This window comes from Protopterus annectens, chromosome 15.part0, assembly GCF_019279795.1.
Source record: "Protopterus annectens isolate FY-2018-M chromosome 15.part0, PAN1.0, whole genome shotgun sequence".
Lineage (NCBI taxonomy): Eukaryota > Metazoa > Chordata > Ceratodontiformes > Protopteridae > Protopterus > Protopterus annectens.
Window position 1 is genome coordinate 604,217,632 of NC_056749.1, and position 14,413 is coordinate 604,232,044.

The window sequence follows — 14,413 nt, forward strand, 5'->3', positions numbered from 1 at the left end:
ATGCATCTAAAAGCAAATGGTGCTGTCAAAGCTTCTCTTATGTCTCATCATTCTTAGGGCTTGGTTGCATGCCAGTCATGATGTGCTCTTGTTAGTAAAATTGCAAGAAATTTTTAGCAATTACTCCATCATTCTGTACAGATAAAAACAAGCATATCCATTAAAAAAGGACTACAAACCTGTTACAATACAACCTACTTTCAACTTTTATTTATTTATTGACATTTGATTACTGGGAAACTCTGACTTGGTATGTGCCCATTTTTAGCGGAGACCTGGGAATAAAAGCTTCAGAGTATTACAAAAATATTTTAAGAACAATAATTTTACCATCTTCAAAAATAGAAAAACATCCACAGATAAAATAATTATACTAAAGTAAAAACACTGACTAAGAATGGATACAAATTAAATGACAATGATTTAATATTTAGAGAAATTTTAGCCAGTTTATAGACAAACTAAATGTAAGGCTAGTGTAATACAAAAAGGAATTGCAGTATGAAGTGACAGAAAAAAACAGAGTTACGGCATATTTGGAAAGAGAATCAAAGATCGACACTGAATGAGGAAGTGAGGGAGGGGAGAGAAAGGAGGTACAAGGTATGGATATATACAGGGGGCTTGCCCCGCTGCAAAAACACTCCCTGGGATTCAATAAACTCTATGTAGGTTGTGCAAGAAGCCTACATGGAGTTTGCACGTGTCCACAAGGGTGCATAGCAAGCACCCCTGCGCAATGCATATTCATGCCACGCATTACATCTTAGTGAGGTTTTGTAGCAGGAAACTGTGAAGAAAATACAAATAGCAAGCCTGTTTTAAGCAGATTACTTACAGTCCGCGGTTTTGCACAGAATGTGACGATGTTCACATGGGCTTCACAGATAGGTCTCGATCTCATAGTTCAACACGCCTGCACATAATGTGAGGACAATGACCCAGAAATAGAGTGCTATTTCACATAGATGCCTTATAGAAATGTGGTAGAAGTACATATTCTGAAGGATTTGAAGTATGAAACGCAAACATACCTCTCAACCTCTTAGAGCAAGTCATCTGGACAAAGCCATAACTAAAGAGGGGGGGGGGCAACAAAGGACCAAAAAACAGGTACAGAATTTTAATATTGCTCTTACAAACTTAGAAAGTTGATAGATTGATAGGGTTTACATTAGCATTAATTTTTCTGAAGAGCATGAAGTTTGAAACTCAAATGTCTATCATTATTTTCTGACTTCAATCCACAATGACATGCCAATGATTTTCCAGAAAACCAAAATTTTATGAGCAAAAGATCAAAAATATGAGACAAAAATCTGGACAGTTGAGAGGTATGAACTCAAATGTATGTAGTAATGAGCCACATCAGTCCTGAGATCACCCCAACAATATGGCAGAAAGTCACAAATTTGATAAGGAACACATCTGGACATCCTGTGAATATCTGGACAGTGTTCAGGCCATATATGTTGCATTCATACCTCTCAAGAGTACAGGACAGTATATCTACAGTGCTGAGTATTGTGAAATCCCATTCCTGGCATTCTGTACTGAAGCTGTGTAAATAATTTGTAACAGTACATGGACTGCCTTGTAAAATAAGCACTCAGGGGAAGTGTGTGTATTGAATAGAGACACACAGATGAATTGTAGGAATGAACACAAGAAAAGAAGACAAGTGATACAACCTAATGTACAGCAGATAAGGGCATGTCAGTGGAAGATGGTTATAGCAGCAACAACAGTCACATATCTATATGGTACAATAAAGACAGCACAGTGAAAATGTGTTTTATGTGACTGTCATACAAGGTGACATAACAATGGGGAGGATATCTATGAGAGATAAGCATCCTTGCATGAATAATGCAGAGACATCTATCAGGGATCTGATATACAATTGTGGTAGGGTGCATATTGTAAAGCTGTACAAACTGATTAGCCTGAATATGAGTGTAATCTCAGCAGAGGTCTTCAGCAAGTGAGGCACAGGTAAAGGCTCATGGGAAGCATTAAACAACCAACCACAATCATAGACATTGTCAGAATAATACCACCAGTAATCCCATGCCTCTGATATAACATATGTAATTTAGAGTGATAAGAAATGATTCTGCACACACACACTCACACACACACACACACACACACACACACACACACACACACACACACACACACACACACACACACACACACACCTGAACAATTATTATGATACATCCACACTCTATGTGGGTAACCACACACACTGCCCTGACACTGTAACATATGATGGAGTTGTTGCTATACCTGAATGTGACTTTATGAGCAATACAGGCTAGTTGACTGATGTGCATGGCATATGTATATGTATATATATATATATATATATATATATATATATATATATATATATATACACACACACACACACACACACACACACACACACACACACATATGGTACAGTCCACACTGTCACTAATGATATCCATGCCATTAATGTTGACAGACACCTATGCATGTAGTGTGTGCATCAGCAGAACAGGTAGCACACATGCATCTGGTGTTACAACTTGATTGGTGTTACGTACCATCAGACAGTCATGTATATGCCACAAAAAGAATACCTAGGTATGGCCAGTAAGCTGTGTGACAGCTGACTATGACAAATGTGGTATACTTCAGTTATACTTCACTGGAAGATGTGTAGGGAGGTACATGAAGAAAGGTGCATTGTACTCGGCTATTGGTGCAATTAAGGTTGTAAACTATGAAGGTATTTTGGCCTCTGATGTGGATGTCTTTCACATACTCAGTACCTGTGCTACATACAAAGGAGTTGTCAGCACTGTGACCACATGCTGGTGGATGTTCCACTTACCATCTGCCCCAGGCAACAGGTCACATACCTATTGGTCTAATTATAGGGTGTGATGCCCACATTATACTTGGGTTGTGTGTTTGTTTTCCTGACTTAACAAATCCTCCCATGTTTTTTTGTCATTGCATCTGTTGTCATGGCTCTGGCAGCAATCTTTGGTATGTGTTGATACTGTTTCTTTTATACTAATATCACAGCTGGAGTCAATGATGTCCTACAATCTGTAGCCCTTCAGGCAGCTTTTTGGACACAGGATGTGTATGTCATCTGTGATGTCCATCACTTAAATAATCAACAGGCAAGGGCCTAGTAGACAGCTGTGATGTACTGACCTGATCAATGGACCTGAGATATAGGTCACTTCACACATTTCAGCATAGTGAGATGCCACGTATGTGATACACTGGTCTACTCACTTGGTGATATAGCTGTTTATGGCCACATACAACAGTGTTGATTGAATATCTCAGTGTGGATTTGTGTCATTTTGTTGAATACCCCAGTGTGGATTTGTGTTAAATGCCTTGACCTGGTCAAGTTGCACAAGATGATACTGTTGTCATCATGCATGCCCTTGATGTCCTCTTTGAGGACATCTATGAAATGTAAAAGACATGACGTAGCATTAACAACTGACACAGGTCCATTGCACACAGCCAGAATAATAGTAGTATTCATTTAAAAGAGGTACATGATGACATGTTGGTCTACCTCACAGCTGAGGAGAATCTGGATGTCGCTATACATGCATGCATTAGGTGCTGTCTCGCACCTCAGATGGATGCATGTTGATGCACACCCTTCTGTGGAAACATAGCCCATGCAGAGGGTGTGTTGAAGTCTGTGTATTCAACCACATCAGGAAGGTGTATGTGCTGAGCCATGCCATAGGCGATTTATGATGTTATCCTAGCCCATTGATTCCATGTGAAAGGCTTCGATGAAGGTAAGACAGTGCATATTGCTTATCATAATCTGGCCTAGGGTTTTGACACAATCCCCCACACTGAGAAACCCTCCCAGCTGAGGATTAACCATAACTTCACTAGATGGGTATCCAGTTTCCTCACTGACAGAACACATACTGTAAAAAGACAGTGAATCAACCTGTACTAGTAGAGCTGTCACTATTGTCAAACCCCAAGGATCTCTGCTTGGCCCTTCACTGTTTGGAGCATATGACCTTTGGCTTTCCATGTTTGCTGATTCTTGCATATTGGGTGAATTTAGTGAGTCTCTGACCCTGCCCTGGTGGGAGTACTGCATATCCACAAATCTGATATAGCTGATGACATCAGCAGTGTCTGTTGAGGAGAATCTGCTAATAACATTGTCCCACATGCTGGTGTAAAATGCTTTCTTATAATGTCAAGCAAAAGCATAAACACACACACACACACACACACACACACACACACACACACACACACACACACACACACACACACACACGCACACACACACTCTTGACTGCAGTGAGACTAGAACCCCTACCTATCTACCTACAGAACTCAGTACTTTACACAAGCACTATGGTACAAATCTGACTTTTACAAGACTGTAAGTCAACTTATAGTGGATGACATCAGCAGGCCATGTTGGAGAGAAGATGCTGGGAGGCCTGCATGAAATGGATGTCTAGGCATGTGCAAGTATCAAAATGCTGTCAGAACATGGCATTGGAGCAGTAACTGTAGGATACACAATTCTGCTCTTCTGCCTAGACACACACACACACACACACACACACACACACACACACACACACACACACACACACACACACATACAAAACACCCAGCTGACTGCAGTGAGAATAGAGCCCCTACTTATCTAAGTACACAGACTACAGAACTCAGTTTTTATGGAAGCACTATGGCTGACTTTTACAAGACTGTCAATTTATGGTGGATGACATCAGCAGGCCATGCTGTAGGGAAGATGTTGGGAGGCCTGCATAGGTTCATAGGAGGTTACTAGCCTAATGGCGCTAGTGTGTTTACAAGCCTAGCTGTGTAAAAACACAAGTACTGTTATTGAGCATAGTTACATGGTTGTTGTTAGCAGAGCAATTTTGTGAGCAGCACTGACTGGCCCTGTCCATGAGGGACATAGGTGTCACCTCAGGGTGAATTTACAATCACCCATCCAGTTGTCAAGGTTGCACTTGAATAGAGTCATTGAGGAGCACTGCTTCACATGCAGTGGGAGCCTATTACAGAGGAGTGTCAATCACTGGGAGGTATATCTATCTCCCTAGCATGTTCTATGTATGCCACAGGTAGGTTGAGATCATTGGAACAAGTTATTCTTGTCCCATTTGATTTGCAGATGTCTAACTTTCCAGTAGGGCAGGATCTCAGACTGCTCTGTAGGTCAGGCATAGGTTACCTCTCAGCAGCTTGCATGATACTGAATACAGTGACAGGTCTTTAAGTCTTTCCATGTATGTCATGTTTTGGAGGCCCTGGATTCTCCCCAGTCACAAACCTCTGTGTTTTCTCCAGTTGCTGCAGGTGTCTGGAGAGGTACAGCCAGAAGAGAGTGTTGTACTCAATTAGTGGTCTGTTAAGGGCAGAGTACAGGATAACTATGACCTCCCTGGTCTTGGATGTGATGGGCTTATTTATGAGGTGCACAATGTAGAATGTGTGTCCCACTCCTGTGGATACATAGTGATTGAAGTGTAGATTGCTATCAGTATGTGTTACCAAGTCTCACCACACTGTGTTTGAGCTTAGAGGGTACTTCATTGCCAAAGGGGACAATGAGGCATTGTTTGCTTTAAGGTTCAGCCAATGAGTTTGGCACCAATCATTTGTCTGTGTCAGCCCCTTCTGTAATATGTTGCCATCACTGGGGGACTCTATATGACTGTCCAGTTAACAGTCATCTCCAAACTTGGTAAACTACAGGCCATCTACCTTTGCCTGGGCTTCAGAGAAATAGTTTCCAAACAGTTGAGGGCCTAGCACAGATCCTTGTGTTATTCCACTGGTAAGTGGTCTAGTGGTGGAGATGCAGTTACCAACGTTGACAGTTTGTGTTATGTCGGTGAGCCAGTTGGCTAACCATCTAGTAATGTATGGGTTCATTCCCAGATGGGAGATTTTCTCTATGATACATGAATGGGGGATAGTATCAAAGGCCTTGAATAACACATCATAGGTGGTATGTCCTTATTACTCCTGGAATGCTGAGAGCCAAGGTGTTAGAGTTCCAAAAACTTTTTCATTAAACCTGTATTTGGATTGTGTCTGGTTGTGGATTCTTTTTCTTTGCTGCTTTCATTCTAGTTGTTGGGTATGTCCTGTTATCCCGCATTCAGGTTTTGGGGTCAGTTTCAAAGAAGTCCACTAAGTTTAATAAGCAAAATCTACCTTTGACAGAACCAACATGGGTAGAGTCAAGTATGCTGAAGGTCACTTACGCCCCCGTGGATAAGGTCTATGCTGATTCCTTCCCTAGCTTTGCAGAAAAGGCTTTTTAGGCTTATGAGTCAATAGTTCTAGTTCTTCATTTTACAAGATTGATGAGCATTGTATATCACACAATATTGAATATTAATTTCTGTAGTGCAGGTGATATATGTGTGAAAAAAGTACTGAGACACCAGGGTTGCAGTGCTTGGAAATAGGCAACACATGGCTGTATTGTAAATATGTGACATATTGTTAGATAGGGCTTCAGTTTGTTATGTTTCCACATGTAATTTCATGTCATAGATAGGAAATGGGTAGTAAACAACAATAATACATAATAATTTTTACTTTTCCATAGCGTGGCGAGCAGCGAGCTTGTGTAATGGTTGGCAAAGTATTCGCCCATATGAGATGCACATTTCCAATACTATTCATGTTTTCATGTAGGTAAGCAATGCACAAATGTGAGCCACATTACTAAAGTCTGACAATTAGTATTGAGTGCATAAAACACACCTGCTGCTTAACTGCCTCTGTGGCAGCTGGTGTAAATGCATTGACACAATTCTTTTCGAGCCCAGATGATACTGTGTTCAAATCCAGGTGTATCTAGTACTTTTAAATACTTTTTAATACTTTTAAATAAACATTGATAATGCAATGACTTGCATTCTTTATAGTACCTGTGTCACTGTGTGTTGGCATAGTGCGCATGTTGCACATCCGCGCAAATATGGAACCCAAAAAGTGAAGGGATTCATTGCTTTTTTCTGCTACTTATGTGTGTTGTGTGTGATTTTATTTTTTCACCAGATTAAAGTGGTGAAAATGGGGTAGATAGGAAAGTGGTGAAATGGGGAGCAATCAGGGGGAAGAACAAAGGGAAAGCCATTGAGGTGTGTGCAGGAGGGAGATAGGAAAGAACCATAGCTATCCATTTCTTTAACAGTGTAAACCGAAAATATGAATGGAATATTAACTGAATTTGGACTGTCACATCTGCAAAGATGGATGACAATAACACAGTCATGTTGTAGAGCTAATTTGACCAAATCAGGCGTGTCAAATAGACGTGTGTGAAATGGAGATCTATGTATGGGATCATTATTTTTTTGCAGGACAGGTGCCCATTTATTTTTTTATTTCAGAGAGACTGGAATGTTGGGGAAGGGATGTAGGTATGTCTGGGTCAGGTAAGTTGTTAGGTGAGGAAGCAATTGCAGACAGACAAGACAAACAAGGCAAGGGACCGGGATGGTGATGGACATAAAAGGTTGGGGGACTCCATGATTGGGGTGAAGGAGGGGACAACCCAGGCTCATGAACATCAACCTTAGAGACAGGGAGAATCGAGTCCTCACCCACTGGACTGTCATTACTATTACCTTTCTCCCCTGGTGGCTGGAGTGCTTGACATCTCCTCTTCCTATGGAACATGAGGGACAGCAGCCTCTCCATCCGGCATAGGTGTGTACCATTGGTGAGGTGCACGACCCTACTCATCCCTGGCAACTCACTTTAGTTGATGAAATCATGACCTCTGCCACTGCACCTGGAGGGAACAACTGGACCAGCCTCCAGGGCAGGACTCCCTGAGGGTGCAGACAGTGCAGGGGTAGCAGAGGCAGTGCTGCCAAGTTGGCTCCCAGATGTGCTGGGCAATGGTGCTGGAGTCAGTGGAGAGAGGTCAGGCTGATATAATGGGGATGGCCTACCTTGTTATGTTGTGAAGCATTTAGTGATGTGGTGCACATGGATGACATGGATACATTTTGAAGAGCCATTATAAAAATAAAGAAATAAAATAAAAAAAAAAATAGAAATAAAATTTAAAAAATATTTTTAAAAATAAAATAAAATAAAATAAAAAGGAGAGATAAGGACTGGCGTGAGAAAAAAGAGATAAGGTTAGTACTATCATATGTGACGCACAGTACGTTACTATAATGATATAACTCTTTTATCTTAAGTTTTACATTTAAGTATACCTCCTAACAGATACACACTGTTCTACAGATTGCTGCAAGTAATCCTTGAAATGTGCATATGTTGCACATATGCATGTTCCAGTTATACAGATTACAGTTTACAGCAGGGGATTTTTGCCAGTGGTATAGTTTCTAATTTAAGGTAAATATTATTGAAGAAATAATAGTATTGTATAGTTGAGAATTGTGGCATTTGAACTCACAACCTCTGACTAAAGTCTAATATTAGACTCTTTTTGTGCTACAGACTAAGGCATGCATACTTGCTTTTACAGTTTGGATATGCACGGTCAATTTGATACAAGTCTATAAAATACCAAAAAAGCTATCTTTAACATTTAGTGCTACAATAAGACTTCTCTTCTGCTGCATACATACCACTTGTAACCAAAAATGCAGAACATAACAAACCACTCTCTAAATCAACTCCTGCCCCTATAAAGGCTGTCCCTCTTCAGAAAGTACACAGTTCAAATAACCAGTCACTGCAATACTTCCAAAATGCACTCAGGGAACTGCCTGCATCATTTGTACAGAGTGTGTTTTGGAAGTATTGTAGTGACTGGTTATTTGGACTGTGTATTTTCTGAGGAGGGACAGCCTTTATAGGGGCCAGTAGTTGATTTAGAGAGTGATACATACCACTTGCTTCTCTGTTTCTCCAATCTAGCTTCATGTGCCAGGACATTAAAATCCTTATCCCTGACAGCTAGGGAAAAAGCAGAAAAGAACAGAAGAGCATTATGCATACCAGCCTTGCTTATATTAAGCTTACTAAGTTTTACAAGTACTCTCTTTAGTTGATATTTACACAGCTGTGGGATGTCCACAGTCCTAAATTCCTCCAACCAACTGTTGAGAGTATCAGGTTTTCTCCTCTGTAGATCATTAAAATGATGCCTACATTGCTCTCCGGTGTACAGGATACCAGTGACACTGGATACTACGTGGGCCAAACTATTTCACACCTCAGACTTGTACTGGGAGCCAGAATAGCCCTCCTGCCAAAGTCTTTGGCTGTGCTGCTTTATTAGGAGTCAAATAAAAAAATGGACTCCTGGACACCCCAACTTTGTGCCCTAAACCTGGCACCTTCCCCACTAATGCCAGCCATGTCTACCAGAAGACCTAGAGCAATGGAGACTGATGCTTTCCCACCAATTTCAGTTATCACATTTACTGGGGATGCACATACCCGAACAATGTGTGTATGATGGTAAGAATACAGCAGCGGTGCCAAGCAGGGAGGAATTACTTAATTGAAACTGGAACGTTCATCTGACATAGTGGCCTTAGTGTGAAGGGGCCTACTGATGTATGATGGAAATATATATTGGAAATTGGAAGGTAACTGTTAGGTGAGTTAGGTTTACAGACATGCACTGGGGGCATAAGTATAATGACCTGACACATTTGATTTTACCTTTACACATTGAGAAAATTGATTTTCACACTGTGGGATTCAAGCCTAGGCATTTTCTTCCACAGTGTTGACTTTCTATCTTTGCTACAGAAGCTAGTCAGGCATCATACATAAATACAAGTGACAGTTTGAGCTGTTACATGTGTATTTGGGTGATCTGACAAGGTTATTGGATATAGATCGAGTTGTGCATGTGTCTTAGGCAAATGTGAAGCCCATGCACATCAAGATAACATAATTATATTTACAGAAATATAGTACACAATATACCCTCCTTCATACATCTGGAAACACAATAATGGTGTTTCATCCCTCAGACATATAATTCATATCAGCTCCACTATCTAAAGTGTTGTAAGTGAGAGCGACTATAATGGGAAGCGGAACAACATTAAATATGTATGGAATGTCCTGTATTAGAACCCTGGACCATGTGTATGGTAGTCCTACACTTACAGCTGTGACCACAAGAAAGTTGAAATAACACTTGTGTATGTGTCAATTCATTGCTATAAACTGCAGTGTCACAACAGTAAAAACAAAGGTTTCACACCCTGAACTAGAATCCAGGACCATCTGTACTCCAGCCCTACACTTACACTTGTGGCCACAGGACTAGTTATGTGACATTCCCTAATTTACTAATCATTCTTAAGGTCTCTGTGTTTACTGCCATACAACACTGCTTAGTGGGTTTGTACGGGGCCCAACAGAACTAATTGAATGTATCCAGTTTCCATTGTTGGCTGTCTGGGCCCTGTCTACTTTATGGGTGGTCTAGTTTGGTTTCTGCACTGCCACACTTCTCACAAACAAGATAAGCACAGCCAAACCTGCCATTCATTTCCTACATTTCCATGATTGCTCTATGCAGCACATTGCACAAACACTGCCCCTCCCAAAAAAAAAAAATAAATAAAATAAAAAAACAAGACAGAAAAGGGAAAATAAAAGGGACAAGTAGCTGAAATGAGGAAAATCAATCTATGACATACACACTAGAAAGTGATGGTTCACATGAGATATGTCTACATAGATGTGGATTTGAACTCTCACGCCAATGAACCTTCAGAACACAGGATGGGTGCCTTATCCCTCTTTGCCATACAAACAGCTTTGCAGCAAGGAACTGAATTAATTCTGCACACAACTGACTGCAACATCATCTACAGTAATATAAAACCATAAAACTGTTATTTGTACATTTATTATTTTGGATGTAGTGGACTTAATGATCACACAACCTGTTATGATTATTGCTTGCAAATAAACAGCTCTGTCTTACCTCTCTGTGTTTGTTGGTCATTCTTCTGTTATCTGACCAGTAATCTGAGACATGCAGTCTGTAAGCCATTCTATATCACTGGCCTTAAAATGTGTGAAGATATTAACTGCAAATAATATCATATGCAGTTGCCAATAAATAAAGGGTAGGCTGATGTCAATGAACACAACCTGTGAACTGTGTGCTGCTTACTTAAATTTCTAATCTTACATCTAACATTTTGTAAGTCTAAACTGACACACCCACTGGATATAAGTCAGCCTGCAGTGCTGTTGTGTTTTCCTTATCCCAAGTAGAAATCATTTACAGTTGCAATCCATTAAAAATTAACACTGAGAGAGTGTCTGCACTATGTTTACGTGTTAGCATATATTGGACTATAGTAGTGTAGGTATTAATTTTTTCCTGTGTTTGTTGATTTTTATCACAGGTGATCCTGACACTGGAAGTGTGGGGCCTCTACCACCTGATGTCAGTGTATCAGCAGACTCTGATGATTATGGCAGCCAAACAAAGGCACAGTTGGGGGGTGCAGAGTTTGAATCTGACACTGAGGTTGACATACAGCTATCCCCTGCAATTCCATCAGACACAGCTAGTAGGCCTACACTTACACATTCTAGTGAGCCCTCAGATATTGGACAGATAGAGGGTGAGACCCTTGATCAGGGAAGTGTGTTTACTGCAGATTCAGTGCCTGTTTACTCTGATTGTAGCGAAAGTGTGGGCAAGATGCCACATACAAGGGTTGTTATGAGTGCTTAGTGGAGGCCTGCTGTCCCTCCTCCACCTGATCCAGGTGTCTCATCCTGTACCACTCAGTGTATGTTTAGGACCATCATGGAAGCACAGGTACATTCCCATAGGTGCTCCAGACAAATGCTCAGGGCTGTAGCTGTGGTACAGGATGACATGCGTGATTGCCTCCACAGTGTTGTCAATTCAATGGATCTGATGAATGACACTTTGGAACAAGTGGTGTCTGTGAAGGACTGAGGGGTGTCTGTCATGGAATGAGCAGGGTCTGTGATGGAATGTCTGCTGGGAGAAGAACGGCATCCTCATGGGCGTAGGTCAGCCACATCATCTGCTGCTAGCCAACTTGGCTATACCTGATCATGCTCCCATAATGGTAGTGCTTCCACTGCTCCATCAGTAGGTGAGTTGTCCACACCCAGATGTGGCAGGCCATGAGTTCATAGTTCTGGGTGTCCCCATGAAGGGAGCTCATCCAGCAGACATCAGTCATGTTCAGGTAGCAGCAGTGCATCTGACAATGACCGTGGTCATGGCAGTGCAACTCCTGAAAGAGCCAGTTCTTGTGGTCAAGGAAGACAACAATGAACTGCCACCTCTACCATGCATGGCTCACACCTGTCTGACTTACCAAGATACAGAGCTAGCACAGAACCTAGCTGTGTTCATGCAGATATTCACACATCAATTTCACCTGCAGGACCCCTAAAGACACATGCACAACAGTTTCATGGCTCAGTTGTGCAGCTTAAAACTCATTTTGTCTCACTGGCCATTTGTTGGTTTATCCAGATGGCTTCCTGCTTCTCTTTCTTATCCACACACACTCACCAACCTTTTGTGTCAGCCTAGGCTGCCTGCCCCCTACACAACACCTTTTGCAAGTGATGGTAACTGTGCCATATCCCTGTTTTCTATCTTTTGTATTCAGTGATAAATAAACGTTATGTATGATGCTCAGGGTGCATAGCTGACTTAGTGCATCTATATATGCATTTGTGGTGTTGAACTGGTAATTTTACCTTTGACATATACTGGCCTTAGAAAGTTTGACAGCTAATAGCATCAAAATTTCCCAACTTTATTGTAGATGATCTTGTGAGGGTTGTGAAGTCTGAAACTGCAATGTGTATTATTCCCTTCTAACTTCTCTCTTTAATGATTTTCCAATACAAACGCATTGTGCTAAACTGAGGGCATGCAGTGATCATCAGTACATTTGAGAAGTATGACTGTATGAATCTTTGATGCTTGAGGCCTACTTCTTAATAATGTACACAGATATGTCAAATAAGTCTCTACTGTCACATGTTAAGGTCATTTCTATACAAAACTTCCATCTTTTACTTGCTTACAGTACCAAGTAATGAAATACAAGGATATGCCACCCATTCATATTATTACACAATACACTTCAGGTTCAATACTTACCTTGTAAATGAAACAGTTGCCACAGTTTTATTTCAGGGCTGACTCTGTCTGATGCAAGCAGTACACAGCCAATACATGAGGAGGTAAAGGTTGTGAGAGTTGCCTGGCGTCAATGTTAGTATATGTATGTGTGTAGGAGGAAGGTTTTAGGCCCTTAGGTGGTGAGTGAGTATGCTATGCATTGTCTCTTAGCCATTGCGAGGGCATATTGAGCACACCTATGTCTGCTTTCATCCACAGCAGCTGGTGGATCTCCCTCTGATGCCTCATCTGTGTGTGGTTGTGGTGACCTTGGCATTGGTGGTGGGAAGTGTGCTCCTTCCCCTTGCTGATCCTGTTGAAGCTGTTTTCTCAGGATGATGTTGTGTAGCATGGCATTTACTGAGTATAATTCAGTACATGTCCATGGAACCTACTGCAGGGTTCCCACAGATGTATCTAGACACTGAAACCATGACTTCAGCAGCTGAAACACATGCTGTATGATATTTCTTGTTTGAACATGTGCCTCATTATGATGCTCTTCAGTGGATGTGTGTGCATTTCTGATGGACGTCATCAGCCACAGTTCCACTGCATAACCTGCATTCCCCAGTAAATGGCACTAACCAACAGATTATGAATACATTTTTTTGTCTGTGTAGAGCTTGGCAGCTCCTTTGTCACCCACAGTGAGCATTTTACTTTTAACTCCTTCCTTCTGTGTTCTTTAAAACAGATATCTGTCTTATATTTATAACTATTTATCTTAACATAGTCACAACTTCCAATACACTATCTGCCTTTATTATGCCTGCACACACTCAAATACTGAAATGTGCCCTGCATTCAGTTTTCTTCTTGACACTTACTATGGTCTTTAGGTCTAAGGAAGTGGGAAATATAAGATTTGTCAAGTCTGATGGATATAAGATCATGAATGTCTACAGCAAACAATCAAACTGAGGGTTTACTACAATGACAAAGACTATTCATGTAAGAAGACAAATGTCAGTGTGTACTAGTAAGGCTGATGTGCTACAGTTCCTGAGCCTTTTATGAAAGTTGTCCACTGATTTAAGAAGAAGGTCAGATTTGGTAAAGCAGTCTGTAAGCAGGACAGTAATGTGTTTACCAGATTTATTGAGATCACAATAGACTGAGACCAGTTTTCCACTGGGGAGTAAATCTCCAATGACATTTACTTTTGTATGAGTTTTTAAAAAGTAGTAATAAATTGATTGGTATTCATTCCCTGAG

The 14,413-nt window shown here is 41.0% G+C and overlaps 1 protein-coding gene across 1 annotated transcript in view; it reads left to right on the forward strand.

Annotated features, from left to right (window-relative positions):
• Window positions 1-14,413, forward strand: part of LOC122789860 (phosphatidylinositol 3,4,5-trisphosphate 5-phosphatase 2A-like) — a 1,099,782-nt gene that overhangs the window by 197,583 nt on the left and 887,786 nt on the right. The window lies entirely within an intron of this gene.